This window comes from Hippopotamus amphibius, chromosome 17, assembly GCF_030028045.1.
Source record: "Hippopotamus amphibius kiboko isolate mHipAmp2 chromosome 17, mHipAmp2.hap2, whole genome shotgun sequence".
NCBI lineage: Eukaryota > Metazoa > Chordata > Mammalia > Artiodactyla > Hippopotamidae > Hippopotamus > Hippopotamus amphibius.
The window spans coordinates 23521380-23537874 of record NC_080202.1 but is presented as its reverse complement, the minus strand read 5'-3'; the positions used below and the strand labels follow the sequence as shown (position 1 = coordinate 23537874).

Sequence of the window (16495 nt, the reverse complement as noted above, 5' to 3'; positions counted from 1 at the left end):
ACGTATTTAAACAACTTGAATCCGTGTAGTGAAAAAAATGAATGTGAGCGTCACCACCCTGAGTACTGTGGTACTTTATAAGCTAAAATAAGACACTGAATGCACAACTCAAATAATTAATGAACAAGAAAGACTGAATTTTTTAGGAGTAAGAAAAATCTCCAACTAGGAGTACACTTCAAAAAACATCTGCAGGAACTTAGTCATTACGTATATCAAGGTTTAAGAAATAAACAACTGATACCTGATTCACTCTGCTGTACAGTAGAAACTAACACAACATTGTAAAGCAACTACACTCCAAAAAAATTAATTTAAAAAAAGAAATAAATTAATAAAAAAATAAATAAATAAAAATTAAAAAAAAAGAAATAAACAACTAACTGCATCTTAATAGGACAAGTACATTAAAGAGCAGTGACAGTGCCACTGCCCATGCAGCAATGGAATTCCTAGCCTTCGGGACACTTCAATCCCCTCCACGTAAGAAGGAAATTAATTTGATGCAGTTCCTATAATTCGGGAAGGGTTTTTAAAACAAATATCAGATAAGATTCTTCAAGAGTCTATTTCATAGTTTCATATAAAGGGAAGGCGTTAAAGTATTTTTAATTTTAAAACACTTTTAGTTCCTAAAACATTCCATTCATCCAAAGAAATGTTTCACTTTTCTGAATACTGTAGTAGCTTCCCTGATTCTTAGGTGGTAGGACATAGGCTTTAAAACACAAAAAGCCTGCTCTCTCATACAAAGAGGAAACTCTGCTTAGTCAAAGCAATAAAATGATTAAACAAATATGTACTGAGTTCCTACTATGAACCAGAATACCTCCCAACAAAAACTTAGTCTCCTCTATTTAAAGTCCCACGCTGTTTAAAGTCCCATATTGTTTATTTGCTTATTTTTATTACAAAATAGACTTCATTTTTTAGAACAATTTTAGATTCAAAACAAAATAGAGGAGAAGATAGGGATTTCCCATACATTCTCTCCTTCCATATACATTTTAATACTAAGAGAAGTAAAGCAATAAAGTACTGAGGGGAAATAGGGAAAAGAAAGACAACAAAAGAGGAAGGAAAGTTGGGGAGTATTAAATAAACCTGGAAGAAACAGAAAAGAATGAGAGAAAGAAAATAATCTCAGCATTTCCGCCATCCAGAGATATGTATATATACTTCAATATGTGCATTTTCCTTAGGCTACATTCCTAAAAATGAAATCTAAATTTCTTAATGCACATTCCCAGAAAGAGCTACACTTCTACGAGCAGTGACTGAGAACGCTAATCTCACAGCACTATTGCCAGAATGTATTTTGAAGAACTAAATCGTAGTGAAACAGATATTAGTGAAGTAGATGGAGCAGAACGTAGGGCAAGATTTTAAAGAAGACATACTCACAAAAACCTTATTTTAACTAGCTGGGAGAGGAGAAATGATACCAGTAAATTACTCATCGCAGGGAGATAAACAGTATTAAAGTATAAGATTTGTGGTGATTAAAACTATTAGCTCTTAATTCTTCAAAATCATAGTTTTACAGCTGAGAGGCATGCTGGCAACTGGCTTGAGACACAAGTCATCACCAAAGCATAACACCTAATTTCTTAGGATTTTCAATATCCTGAAGAAAAGAGTAGCATAATAATTAATATTTAAGCATTCTTTTAAATAATCTTGGTGTATATTACCAATTTTGGTGTATATTATAGGTGAAAAAAGATTGGTCATGAGCTGACTACTGCTGAGGCGAATGACAGGTACATGGAGAGTCATTATACTCTTGTTTTCTGATTGTGCGTATGTTTTGGATTTCCCACAATGAACAGTTTTTTAAGAAGAAAAAGAAGAAATCTCTTCCTCTTCTTCCCAGCCATCCCCTGTTTCCCAAAGGAAGTGGTAAAAATACCAAACATATATCTATGAAACATTAAATCTGAATCCTGAATTTCTAAATTGAGACTGTAAAAAGAGCTTCCACATCTTACGTTCAACTAAAACACAGTATTCCAATTAAGAATGCTTTGAAGCATTCAGGAGATTCACAATATAAAAATACAAGGGTGGTGGGACATTTTTCAACATAAAATAAATATCCTTTCCTCTGCCTCCCATTTCCTTACATTTAAAAAATGTCTCCACAGTGGCGCCCTGGCACTGGCTCTGTGAGGTAGAGTGAGCTCCTAAATATTGCTGCCCCAGCGTGAGCCGCAGCTGGCCTCTGCTTCTCCAGAAGACTCTCCAAGACCAGCAGAACTTGACCACAGGCTGCAGAGGAGCTGGAAAATTAAAGACCATTCCTGGAAGCAATGTGCCCCACTGAAAATGGAAGTTCTGCTACTGATGGTTCCTGTGAGGTGTTTCTAAGTCCTCAGTGAGGGTAAAGCTCTCAGTTTCTGATCAAATCCAGGTATCAGCTGCAATGAATACAAGAGTATAGCATCTGAAAAATGGGCACCACATGTTTGTGACAGTGAAAGAAAAGTGTTAAGAAGAAGATGGAAAGCTCCCAGGTTCTTCCTGTCCCTGAAGAGCCCCTGGAGTAAGGTTCTTCTTTAAAAGTCAACATGCTTGAAATTCTGTGCTTATATGTGTTTTGTGCAGCTCAGAACAAAATGAGAAAGTGGTCCTGGGAGAGGTCCATTTAGGATGATAGACTGAAATTTCACACACCCTGTGAATTTTCTGTGGGCTGTTGGTCCTTTTAGAAAAAAAAAAAAACCCTCTTATTTGTGCAGTACATGTTCCTCTAAAGCACTTTAGGCTTTGTGGCTGACATTGATCTATATATACCTATCTAATAAAGCTCCAAAGCATTCCTAATTTCTAAAAAAAAAAAAAAAAATTTCTCCAATCCAGGTAGGAAGACCATTCCATGTTTATCCCCTGGGTGAAGCAATGACATACTTGGTCACAAAGAAAAAAAGAATTCAAAACTCTGACCCTGGGGGAATTCCCTGGTGGCGCAGTGGTTAAGAATCCACCTGCCAATACAGGGGACACAGGTTCGATCCCTGGTCTGGGAGGATCCCACATGCCACAGAGCAACTAAGCCCATCCACCACAACTATTGAGCCTGAGCTCTAGAGCCCAGAAGCTACAACTATTGAGCCCCGGCGCCACAGCTACTAAAGACCATGTGCCCTACAGCCTGTGCTCCACAACAAGAGAAGCCACTGCAGTGAGAAGCTCGTGCACCACAACAAAGAGTACCCCCCCTCCGGCCGCAACTAGAGAAAGCCCACGCACAGCAATGAAGACCCAACATAGCCAATAAATAAATAAATAAATAAACCCAACCAAACAACAACAACAATAAAAACTCTGACCCTGGGATAAGAAAGAGAGCTTGAAAGTATGATAGTTAAGAGCAAAGCTTCCATGCTCTCCAAGCAGCTAATTATTAGGAAAGATATTTTGAGACTGGAGCAAGAGTACCACAACAGAATGGAGAAAAAAGAGGGTTCCCAAGAAAGAGTACAAAACAACAGAAGGAGTTTTAGGGATGAACAGGTGTGAAAAATCCTAACTTCATTCCTGGGTAGAGTTCAAGGAAGTAGCAGGAGATTCCACATGTGCAACAGTAGAGAAGCTGTGCACATAGTGTGTCTACACAGCTCAGCCTGTGACAACCTCTCCAAGTCCCCTGTGAATGGGATAATGAATATTTACTATATGCCCAAGAGTAATATGGACAAGGTCTGGGGAACTGCCAGGCTTTGAAAAGGCTTTGAAACAAGGATGGACGCTGCAAAGACCTATACGAACCAACACTATAGCCAATGATTGGGCAGGGAATTGGGACATCTAGGTGGGTGAAAATAAAGATAAAACATCTCTAACAATCCCATCTCATATCTCTGCACTCTGTAAGCCCTACAGAATTTAGATTCAATTTTGTAGGAGGTTATAATTAAGATTAATTTTTCCATATTTGTTAGGACACAGGTGCAAAAGAGGACTTGAGAGTTTATTTACAGAAAAATAGTTACATATATTGCGAGCCTGAGTTTAATGGACCAACACACCTACCTTCTATCTAAAGAAAAATGATTAGTGTCTTTTTACACTTACCAACTGTTCTTAGTTAATAACCTTGGGTTAGGAAAAAGGATATGGAATTTTTAAATAAAAATCTCTGCCATGTTCTATCCCTACTTTTAGTATAGTAATTTAAAACAAGCCTATCCATCTAACTAAAAAAGATGCACAGTTGATTTTCTTTAGAGAATACAACTTCAAAAGTACTGCCTGTACTCACAGGCATTTGATAAGTATAGATCAACAACCAAGGGCAGGATGAGCAGATCATTATGAGGTAACTGTGAGCTAGACTTTGTTTATATTGTGCTCTCAGGAAAGCAGATCATGCTTCTAGTGAGTAAATAAAAGCTAAAAAAAATCACTAAGTATATTTTGCTGTCTTACAGTGATATATGTGTGTGTGTATATGTGTGTATTCTTATGAATATATTTATATATTTTATATGTGTTTATGTGCAAAGCAAACAAAAACAAATCTGATCTGGCACTGACCTCTGCAAATTAGTCCTGTTAATCAAAACTGCAAAAAAATTTCCAAGTCAGTAGAACAACCTAAGTAACATTATGAACAGAAAGATTAAATGGTCCTCTGATAATACCCATACGTCTGAATCCCATGTAACAAAATTCTTAATTTGAAAATGGAAAATGTCAATTCATTAATATAACTTCTCAAATCCATAAGTAGTTAGGAAGAGGATTAATGAATATAGAATTTTTACAAATTACCTACATAAAATACAGTAATTAAAGAGTTATAAACATTGTTAACAGATATCTAAAGTGACACTCTGAAACCTCATTTTTAACATTAGTTAATGGAATACTTTAAGATTAGGATACGTAGCTTTGGATCAAGGTGCCAAGAATGAGTTATTACTAGTTTAGTACTACTTATAATAACTGGAGTTATTACTAGTCCGGGAGAAATGTAGGACACTCTTGACATTTCAGGTTGTTTTACCCAAAGTAGTAACAGTATACCCTCAATTCTAAGGAATCATTTTTTTTTTCTAAAATACCCCAAAATAACAGCTAGATGTCAACAACCTAAGTTCATTCACAACAAATCTAGTCTTCCACTTGAAAGACAAAAGATACATTTTTACCATTACTATATTTAACAGACTTTATATTAAACCAGGTAATTACTTTTCTCACTGTAGTGGGCATGGTTTAGATACTCAGGAAAAAAGTCAGGTCTCCTAAGTACAGAGTTTACAGCAGGGCACATACGATCTAGATATTCCATTAAGATGAAAGAATAAAAGGAATTATTATTTGTTCCCAGCACTGTCTGTCGTTAAAGCAATGAAAAAAAAAAAAAAAAAAAAAAGAGTTGACGATGTATATGAAAGCTAAAAGACTAACCACATACAGGTTATAAGCATCCTTTTTATATAAACTAACACAAAGCATAATGCTGAACAATGAGCAGTGCTTACTTATGAATCCAAGAAGGAAAAAATCTATTTGGTTCTGTTATGTTCTTGCTCTAGTCTTCCCTGCATCTCTTGAACTCCCAGTAATAAATTCTCTTAGCTTCAGAGGACACAGCTGCGAATCAAGCACAGGCTCTGCTGCTAGCGAACTCCATGCTCCCAACTTTAGGAGATGTTAAAAAGCTGCTCTACTCTCGGACATGACCCTCAGTGCTACTGGAATCAGGGAAATTTACTTCTCAAATAAAGGGAGAAGTGCTGATCCAAATGGTATCTAGTTTGTTTTTTTTTAAATAAATTTATTTATTTACTTATTGGCTGTGTTGGGTCTTTGTTGCTGTGTGCGGGCTTTCTCTAGCTGTGGCAAGCAAGGGCTACTCTTCGTTGCGGTGTGTGGGCTTCTCTGCAGTGGCTTCTCTTGTTGCGGAGCACGGGCTCTTGGCGCACGGGCTCAGTAGTTGCAGCACATGGGTTTCAGTAGCTGTGGCACACAGGCTTAGCAGCTCCAAGGCATGTGGAATCTTCCCAGACCAGGGACTGAACCCATATCCCCTGCATTGGCAAGCAGATTCTTAACCATTGCACCACCAAAGAAGTCCCGGTATCTAGTTTTTTATGTGAGATGTAGCTCTCTGCTTTAGCGTATGTTGTAAAACTTCAAATATGTTCATATGCTGAATAAACAGCCCTAGAAAGAAACTTAGAGAGTCTTTTAACATGAAGAAACTAAAATGGATCAATCAATCAATCAATAAAACGGATTCAAAGGTTTTTATTTGGAGAAGTGAGTGTGAGCTGGGTCATATTCACAGCTGAGTGGGTGGTAGAATAAAAATATTCTGCAGATTCAGGACCAGACATAGCTTTTGTTTTCCCCTACTCCCTACCATATCCCCACCAATCCTCTACGAGCAATAAAACCCTCACCATGCTGAAGTCTTTAGTGGAGACCTGAGAGGTGAATAATGTTGTGCCAGCATTATTCAGTCCTTTAGGTTATTTAGGGGAACAACATTCCTTTTTCTAGCAACAAAGAAATTTGTGAGTTAAATGACATCATGCTGCCTTGAATGAAACAGCTCAGGCTCAAAGTTCACCCAAAGGCCAACAGTGATAAACTCTCATCCAAGGACAAACTTCAATATATTTTTGGTACTTATTAAAAACAGCATTTATATAGCCGCCATACAATAAGAGAGGGCTCTTTACCAAACTCTGTTTCTGATCAGAAAGCAGTCAGGATCCGAGGAAGAAATTCTGCTTGGGAATGTAGCTTCTTAGGACAGAAAATAAAATTTGCCTTTTAAGAAGAAAGGCTCAAAGACAAATACCCAAAGCAAAATGGCCTAAGGTGTTTCCCAACGAACCAGCAATTCACAAGAGGAAATACAGCAGCCAACAAGCACATACAAATAGTAGTAATAGAGATTTGCAAAATTTAATGTCATGCTTTCATACTATTAAACTGGCAAAAAATTAAACCCTGGCCTTTTATAAATAATTTTTTTAAAGGGAAAAGGCTCTCAGGTGAAAAACAACACACCTAACTACCTTAAGATAAAGGTACATATTTATTAAGGGAGCAACGCTATCTCTACTGAAGTCTAGAAGTTTTCTCTGTAATTTATAAATGTTTCAATTTAAATGTAAAGGAATTCATTGAATTTCACACACAGAGTAATCAAGCCATAGCACGACATATACTGGCTGTTCCGTTTATTAGGAGCCATCTCTTGTATCAGTGCAACAACAACTGAAGTGTTACAATACATAAAAGGGAACAGGCTTGACCTACGTTATATATTAAACAGATCAATGATCTTCCTTGCACCCTGACCCTGTGGTACCATAGATGTTCTCTAATTAATTATTAAAGTTTTCTAACAGTCAGTCATTGTACATCTCTGGTTTCACTTTCCTTTTATTCCACATTCCCAGAAGAACAGTCACAGGCAATATATAATTAGAAAAATGACATATCCTCGTAGCCTATGAGATAAGAGATTTCACGGAATAACTGACAACACTAGGTGCATCTCCTCCCCAACCTGCTCTGTCTCCCTTGCCCGACCCCCAAAGCATCATATAATATTCCCAAAGAAGACATAAACTAAGGAGCTTTCATTTGTTATTCCTGCTACCATATCGGTCATTTGCCATTTCGCATCTGGATAAGCTGTACCTGGGGGTAGTCTGGAAGGGTTAGCAATTTAGTTGTGCTCCTCAGCGTAACCCTAAATATCATAAAATGGACAGAAAGACTAAAACAGAACGGCTTCGTGCTATCAGCAAGATCGGCTACTCCACTGAAAATTTCAAACTGTCTCAACTGAATAGGCTGCAACAATTCCTTCAAAATATTTGCAATTAAGATCACCTGGAAAGAATGTACACCATTTAATGTGTATTATGGCAACTCAATTCATAGTACAACTATATTAGATATACATTAAACCAGCAGCAGGATAACTAGAAAAGTCGCTCCACCCTGACTCTTTTAAAGGATCACACTATGTCTGTATAATACCTTGTTTGTAGCTTATAGATAACAACTTTGTCTTACCAAGGGTTAGATAATCTATCCAGAAAAATAAGTCTAAATAATAACAAAACCATTCTTATCAAAGTTCACTTTTATATAACTATTGCCTCATGGGAGGAAATAAGCATGGCTGGGTACAGGGGTGGCTCATTTTCCACTAAATATTCCTTGGTACCTTTTAAATTGTGTATACCATGTAGCTATTTAAAAATTTATAATTATAAAGCTGTGGAATAAGCACACTACAATTAATACGGTTAGTGAAGTCTATCCAAGAAGTTAAGAAAGGAAAACAAACAAATCAGATGTATGTCTATAAATGATGGAAACCAATGCATGAAACAAAGGTTAAGCACAAAGTCATGTATTTCCTCCCCTTTTTCTTAGGTTTTGTGACATTTTCTCTAAAAAGGGAAATGGAAGTGCTTATATACACTCTTTCTCACACTCACTCTACATGTATCCACTTAACATTATCTCTTTACTTACACATACACATATGAAATATAGGACCAGCTTTTAGCAACTGCTCAAGTACATACAGTAGTGTATGTTTTGTTTTTCTTTTAAAAGCTCTTTATTGGAATATAATTGCTTTACACTGTTGTGCCAGTTTTTGAGGTACACCAAAGTGAATCAGCTGTATTTAAACATATATCCCCATACCCCCTCCCTCCCGCGACTCCCTCCCACACTCCCTATCCTGGGTCTCTAAGTCATCACCCATCATGGAGTTTATCTCCCTATGTTATGCAGCAACTTCCCACTAGCTATCTGTTTTAGTTGGTAGTGTATATCTGTCAATGCTACTCTCTCACTTTGTCCCAGCTTCCCCTTTCCCCCCTCCCATACCCCATGTCCTCAAGTCCGTTCTCTACCTCTGCATCTTTATTCTTGCCCTGTTACTGGGTTCATCAGTACCATCTTGATAGTGTATATTTTTGTTGAGAGAAATGAGTATTTGCTGGAAGCTAGAAGCTCTTTGGTGCTAATTCTGTGTGGAACTGTGAGCTGTAATCTTTCAACAGTGGCAATTTTATTCTTACAGCTAACCCTGTATGTTAGACGAATTTCTTTCAGGAATAATCAATTTTCAATTTTAAATTCAAGGAACACTGTAAAATATAATATCCTCTATGAGACTAAGATGAGTAGAGGTTATGCAGAAAGTATTGCCAATTGATGTCCTGAAGGTAAAAAAATCACTCTTTTGGATCATTAAACTGCATTTGGTCATCAGTGTACCAACTTGTACAAGCAGGCAATAGGCCAGTTATTGGAAACGTACTGTTCTCGATCTCACCTACAATGGCACAGTTGAAGAGTAAAGAGTCTAACGTACTCAGTCCAGCCTCCACAACAAAGTCTGACAAAACAAAAATAAAGGGGAGGGAGTTGTCTGCAAATGTAAAAACAGCAAAAATCATTTTTTTGCAAAGAGTTAATGCAGCTTCTTCCATGCTTCCCTTATTTATTACCTAGTTACATACCAGATAAGACCAGATCATTATACAGCAGGAAGAATTAAGTACAGATTTTCTCTTGCCTAAGCAAAAGAGGCAAAGTTCTCTTGGCATGGAGAGTTAAAAGCTTTTAGTCGTGGAAGACATCAACATTTTCAACCTATACTTAAGAACATAATTTAAAATCTTTTCAAACAATCATTAATGATCCTTGATGTGTTCCATAAAATAGAGAAGTTAAATGTTTAAGATTTTTACCTCTAAATAAATCAGAAAAATCACAGAACCAAGATGACTGGGGAAAGAATTAGATAGAGATACTGCCCTACAACCATGGCATGATTTTCTCTCTTTCCAAACGCAAGAGAACATTTTCCAAGGCTTGCTCTTCCATCTACTGCTGTACAATGTACAACTACTAGAAGGAGCTACCTCCCTATCTCTAAGTCCTTGTCATTAGACACACACTAAAGTATTCATAGGTAGAAGATACAATATGGGTGGCTTTCTCATAATAATTTATCCGCCATTCATTTAAAAATATATATATTTTAAGAGAACATAAACAAGAATGGCAGAATTCTTCCTAGAATTATTCTTCAAGCTGGGTAATAGACAGACTCATTACACTACTCGCTGTACTTCCGTGTATGTTTGAACATTCCCATAATAAAAAAAAAATTTTTAAGACTGTTGTTTGAATGAAAAAAACAGCAAACATTTCTTGACCTGCAGGTGGACGCAGAGTCATCTTGACTCTTTTCTTGGTGAGACTAGGAGATCTGTGAAGTATTCAGGACTATGCTGTCTTCCCACGGCACCATACGTGTGAGAATCATCCATGCTAATTCCTTCGGCGTTAGTTTCTGTATAACACTGAATTTCTATGCTCTATAACAAACTGCAATAGTTTGTCCTTCTGTATCCCCTTCTCTCATTCTTTTCCTTCCTTCCTTTTTCCCTCCCTCCCTTCTCTTTCTTCCACTCTCTCTCATTGCTTTTGTTTTTGAAAATCACCTAAATAATATTTTATGAACACAAGTTCATTATAAACTTCAAAAAATATGGAGTAAAAGCCAAAAGGCTCACCAGAATAGCGAACAATGATTCTAAGGATAAACTCATAAAATCGAATGTCCTTCTGGTACTTCGGAAGGCTGAGGGTTGAGAGTCTTACCTTTTACGTGAGTGTTTCAGAGTCTTAAGGCAACTCTCAGAAAGAACTTCCAGATTAAAGCCTTTCAGGATGCAGTGGACACCAAGAAAAATCCCAATTCCTATAAATGACTAAGGGATTGAAGATGCTCAAAACAAGTAGGTCTAAGAGAAATTTTCAATTTGCATCAATACACTGGAATTGCTAAGTAAAATTTCTTTCTATAGCTTTGAAAACACTCACATTAGGACTGAGCCATCCTCGTCCAGATGACCACTTAAGAACAGAAGAGAGAGATTTACCACAAACGTTTCTCTTCACTGTTGTTTATTAACTACAAAAGGTGTGCCCACTGGAAGCACCTTATTCATAAAGAATGGAATGGAGACAGGCAAGAAAAACCTCAAAGTAGAACAAGGATACGATTTCTTTTAACACCACCTACAAACAAAAACTCATCTTTAGTATGTTTTTATTCTATCCAAGATAATGTGCAAAGCTTTTTGGATGAATCACCTCATTTAACCTAACAACAATCTTGTAAGATACGTAGTGGGTTGGCCAAAAAGTTCGTTCGGTTAGTGAGTATGCAGTTCCATAAAGTTCTTCGTGAAAATGAAAAAATGTGTCCTTTATTTTTACTTAAAACCGAAGGTACTTTTGGCCCACTCAATATTATTAATTCCCATTTCAATGGCAGGTGAACTAAAGCCCAGGGAGGGTAAGTTATTTACCCAATGTCATCCAGCTAGCAAACAGAAGAAATGGAATTTAGAACCGCAAACTCTGAAGAGCATGTTCTTATCCTGAAGTATAAACTGCTTCAATTCATGACGCCTTTACCTGGTAAGTTCATGACTTTATGTTTTTACAGATTATCTATCTATCTATTTATTTATTTATTTATGGCTGTGTTGGGTCTTTGTTGCTGCGTGCAGGCTTTCTCTAGTTGTGGCGAGCAGGGGCTACTCTTTGTTGCGCGCGGGCTTCTCATTGTGGTGGCTTCTCTTGTGGCGGAGCTTGGGCTCTAGGCATGCAAGCTTCAGTAGTCATGCTGCACAGGCTCTAGAGTGCAGGCTCAGTAGTTGTGGCACATGGGCTTAGTTGCTCCGTGGCATGTGGGATCTTCCCCGACCAGGGATCAAACCCGTGTCCCCTTCACTGGCAGGCGGATTCTCAACCACTGTGCCACGAGAGAAGTCCCTTCATTACTTTAAGTTAAAATTTTCACGTGAAACATCTGAGAGTTGTTTATCCCCAAATATAAACTATGTCATTGATTTAGTCTCCATGATTTCTGTATTCCATGTCTTAATATAATCATTTTTCTCATCTTGATAAACATCTATATATCCTGATCAGAGATACCATATAAAGCTATCAAACAATAAGGAAGTTACAGACATTCCAGGAAGGCTTACATGCAGTAACAGAAAAGAAAGTATTTTGGGCCACACTTTACATTCTTTATAATACCCTTAGGAATTAGAATATTAGAATATTGGTTTCATACTTAAAAGTGCAAGTGACATAACCATGGAAGGACCACTGGCAGCTAGAAAACAGCCTTGGAAGGCAGCAGAGTGCCCCAAAGAAGAAAAAAAATGATAACCCCCAAATATTCCTTATAAATCTCAGCTCTGACCCAGACTTGACATCATATAAGGGTGGTTCTGATGCTCTGCATGTGGTCATAAAATACAAAGAAAGCATAGTAGGAAAGACAAGAAATTAATGGTATAAAGGCAATAAAGGCACTTCAGTGTTTCTTGTCTCTCCAACAACTTCCACAAAATCACATGCCGGAAAGCCTCCTGTCATATGACAACAGTAAGGAGAACAGAGTCAAACTGGAGAGAAACAATGCGTGGCATTCACCCACCCCCCTCATGCCTGGGTCACTCGGGTGGTTACCTTCACTGAGAAAGACCATGAGAAAAAAATGGTTTCTAAAAAAATGAAATTGATTGATGATAAAAGCTTACACACCCTGAAAGCAAAAGGAAAGCTTTTGACTTAAGATGAGACTGCAAGGGCAAAATGGACAAACAGAGGTGCAGCTGAGAACTGAGCAGAAAGGCTGAGTTTCCCTGGTATTTTCTACTTTTCTGGAATAAGAACTAAAAACTTATGCAGTCAGGAGAGCCTGAAACATATAACAGAGCAGAAATTATTATTTTTTTATGATTATTTAAAGGGCAGTGGCCAAGAGCAGCCCTTCTATTAACAACAAAGAGGTGTAGGTAAATATGTAAGCAATGCTACCATAAAGTGGAGATTTTTGTTTTAACAAAATCTATATTTATATGATTATATTTCCTATGGTTGAGAGTGGCTATAATTAATGGATTTCCCTCCTTCTCCTAATGCAGCCATTTGTCAATTCAAATACAGAATGTCCAATCAATTTTGATGTATTTAGTAAGCAATTTGTCAAATGGTGCTATAATCCAGTTAATATATTAATTCTTGTCATGGAGAGGGTTCTGACAACTACATGGTTTTCCATAACTGGTTTGGAGAGAAAAATCCGTGCTGGAACGGTCATTCTTTGGAGGTGACACTTCTGTGTCCTGGTCTCTGAGCGCACGTCACAGTACATCACTTAATTGGAAGACTGCTTTGCTGAACTAGACACCTGAGGTCTACTGGACTGTGTGGCTGCCAGTTCATTGTAATAAACTGGTTTTCTCTGAATGCCTGTGTATCTCATATATTTTTAATAAATTGATCAATATATGTGACACTAAGAATGCAAGGTACATAAGCTTCTGAGAGAGGAAAAAGCCTTTACTAATGAAACATATGCATCTTAAACTTGAAAGGTACTTTTATAAACATTTTCCCCCATGCTTGATGTTTCTTCATATGAACTGCTGAAGAAGTGACTCTCCACCTTTTCTTTTCCTATTCCCACATCCTTCAGGTAAATGAATGACTCCTATCAGTACTTACTACAGCCACAGAGTTAGTAACCAGTAGTCAAGACTTTTAGAAGGCCACCTTCAGTTCACGCAGCGTGAAGCTCTGGACATGACAGTTTTCTTATTTTATATTTCATTCAATAATCACTATGTTATCTCCATCTTTTCCCCAAGTCCATCTATATGCACTGGGGGCTGGAGAAAGAACCACTAGCTGAGCGGAGACTTCAAGTAGGTGGCCCAAATTTATATCACTGGACTACAGTGGCCCAGGAAGTGTCAAATTCTCTCTCAAACTTTTCAGTGGGATATGTAGTCACTACCAGTGTGGGCACCAGAGGGAATAGAAGACAGGTTTTTAACATATCACAGATAACCTCCATGGGTGTATTTGGCAAATACTTTCCAAAGATGATGGCTCTATCCATTCACTACATTCAAATCTTTCCATATTTCTGTATCAGGAAATGCAAAAGCAGAGATGAAGGCAAATTCTTTCTAGAAAACAAAACTGAAAACATAGCAACAAATATTTTGTTTTAAACAGAAGAAAAAGAGAAAGAAAGAAAGAAAGAAAGAAAGAAAGAAAGAAAGAAAGAAAGAAAGAAAGAAAGAAAGAGAAAAAAGAAAGAAAAGAGGAAAGCAACATTACATTCATCTTCCAGACATTAGGCTCCCCTTAGCACATTGAGGAACCGTGCAAAAGCAAATTGCCAGAGCGATTTGGCACAAGGCTATGTATTTAAAACCTGCCATGTGCACTAGTCCTCCAGACTACCAGACGTCCCATTGTTTGATGTGTCTGCTGAGAAAGGTGCCCTATGTGTCAGAAAAGCACACTGAATATTTTTCAATGACCCAGGGGGCAGAGGTCGCTTATTATAAATGGATAATGAGACCTAATGCAGTGCTCTGAGTATGGACAATGAAAGGGTCTCTCCATAGCCCCTGGTGGATTGGTCATTCAGGCTTTTATTTCCTCTGCACACTTAATGGAGTCAAACAATTGACAGAAATTCTATAGAGAAGGCTGAAACTGAGAGAAACAACTGTATTCTAACTCTGACAGACAGATACAAATAGTGACCCTGAAATGGCGCCAGAACACCCGTCACCACTAACGTAGCAGACAGCTGTAGCATTCCCCCTAAATTTCCATTTAGTCGTTTGTTAGCAATTAACCTTACTGATGGAAGTGATGGCACATCAAACTACAAGCTCCTGTCAATGTCTGCCCGTTACATTATTGCAGGTAAGCAGACACAGACCATCCTCTTCTAGCTCCTTATTCTTGGAGAAAAGGGCAAACGGATATCCCCGTACCCTCCATCCTATATCCCCACTACCCAGCTAACAAAATGCACATTCAGGGGTATGAGTATCTGATTATAAGAACTTTAAACTATGGTGGGAGAGAGTAAATGACAGCAGAAGCAGAGGTACTCATGGACTAGAGGCTTTATGACCAATAGATTATTTTTTTTTAATCTACCAGAATCAATGTTCTATCCCAGCCACATCTGCCAATCCGGTGGCAAGGAATATTAACAGCATATAGGGAAAAGAATATACTCTCAACAGTATCACAAAGAAAAAAAAAAACAGGTCATAAAATAACCTACAGGAACAGTAAGTTGTAATATCACTTATAATTTTGTAAAATAAAGCAAGCAAGATATTTAAAAGTACAAAAAAATCCCTCTAAAACATTTGTTTATTTCAATTTTAAGAACAACTACGACCGGAAGGTGGTTTGACATGCAAACTATTTTTTTCCCCAAATGACAAATAATAAAGCAAATGACAGAAATACCAAGATTTACTTCAGAATGGAGTATAGGTCATTATGTTGTAAAAAAAAAAAGGACTTTTGATGCTGAAACATCTCAGCAATAAATCAACGACAGAGAAACCCAATGAACACCCAAAGGTGTGAAGATCTATATAAAGATATGGATATCAATAAAAGCATGTATCCCATAAACACAAAGGGAAAGAAGAAGGAAAGGAGTGTAATCTAATCTAAACTTTTTGATAAGCTATATGACATTTTTTCATTGAGGAAGAAAATGTATTGAATTTCATAATGTTCCCCAAATTATACAACACATATATGGCTAAATTCAGGGTCAATATGTCTCAAACTTCTAGTCTTCTGAAGAAAAACACCATTTCACTGAAATCATTTCTCTATGGCAGGACATGTCAGTTGATAAAATTAAGTATAAATAAGAGAACCCATCAAATATAATTCAATATGAAGTGGTATCTTCAGTGCCTCAGATATTCAGACCTAGAGAGAGCAGTATGACACACCCAATGACCAACAATAGACTATAAATACTCTATAAATAAGTCCTACATTACAAGTTTCCTCTACAGGAGAAAAACATTTCTTTCTTTCCCCTTCCACCCTACCCACTCTAGGGCAAATATTTATTATGGACAATGCAAGGAAATATTGTTGAGTACCTCCACCATACTTGGTACATACCACAACAACGATGCAATCCAGGATGTTAGGTTAAATCTAATGTGACACTCCAAAGAGAGCAGCTCAGAAAATTGCTGCATATTTAATTGCTTTTCCAGGGCACTGATAATGACCATGGTAGAGGAGACCAATACTTCTTTCTTCCTTTTTGTATCAGTATGTTCAAAATAGATCACCATTGTATTGTAAAACCAATAAAACAAGGTAGTGAAATATTCTAAAAATGTTTTCACTCTAAACCCAAAAGTGTGACTTTATATTACAAGGAAAAATACTTCTATTTTTACTCTCATGGTTGTAGCTGGTAGGCCAGCAGCACAAAATTTAGTTGGGAATTGAGATCTCTAGAATCTAACCTAAAATACACTGCCTACTTGTGTTTTTCGTGCTTCCATGTGTAAGACAAATGTCAATACTAGCTTTAGGT

The 16495-nt window shown here is 37.3% G+C and overlaps 1 protein-coding gene across 9 annotated transcripts in view; it reads right to left on the bottom strand.

Moving 5' to 3' along the window:
- BCAS3 (BCAS3 microtubule associated cell migration factor) overlaps positions 1-16495 on the bottom strand; it is a 546169-nt gene that overhangs the window by 269714 nt on the left and 259960 nt on the right. The window lies entirely within an intron of this gene.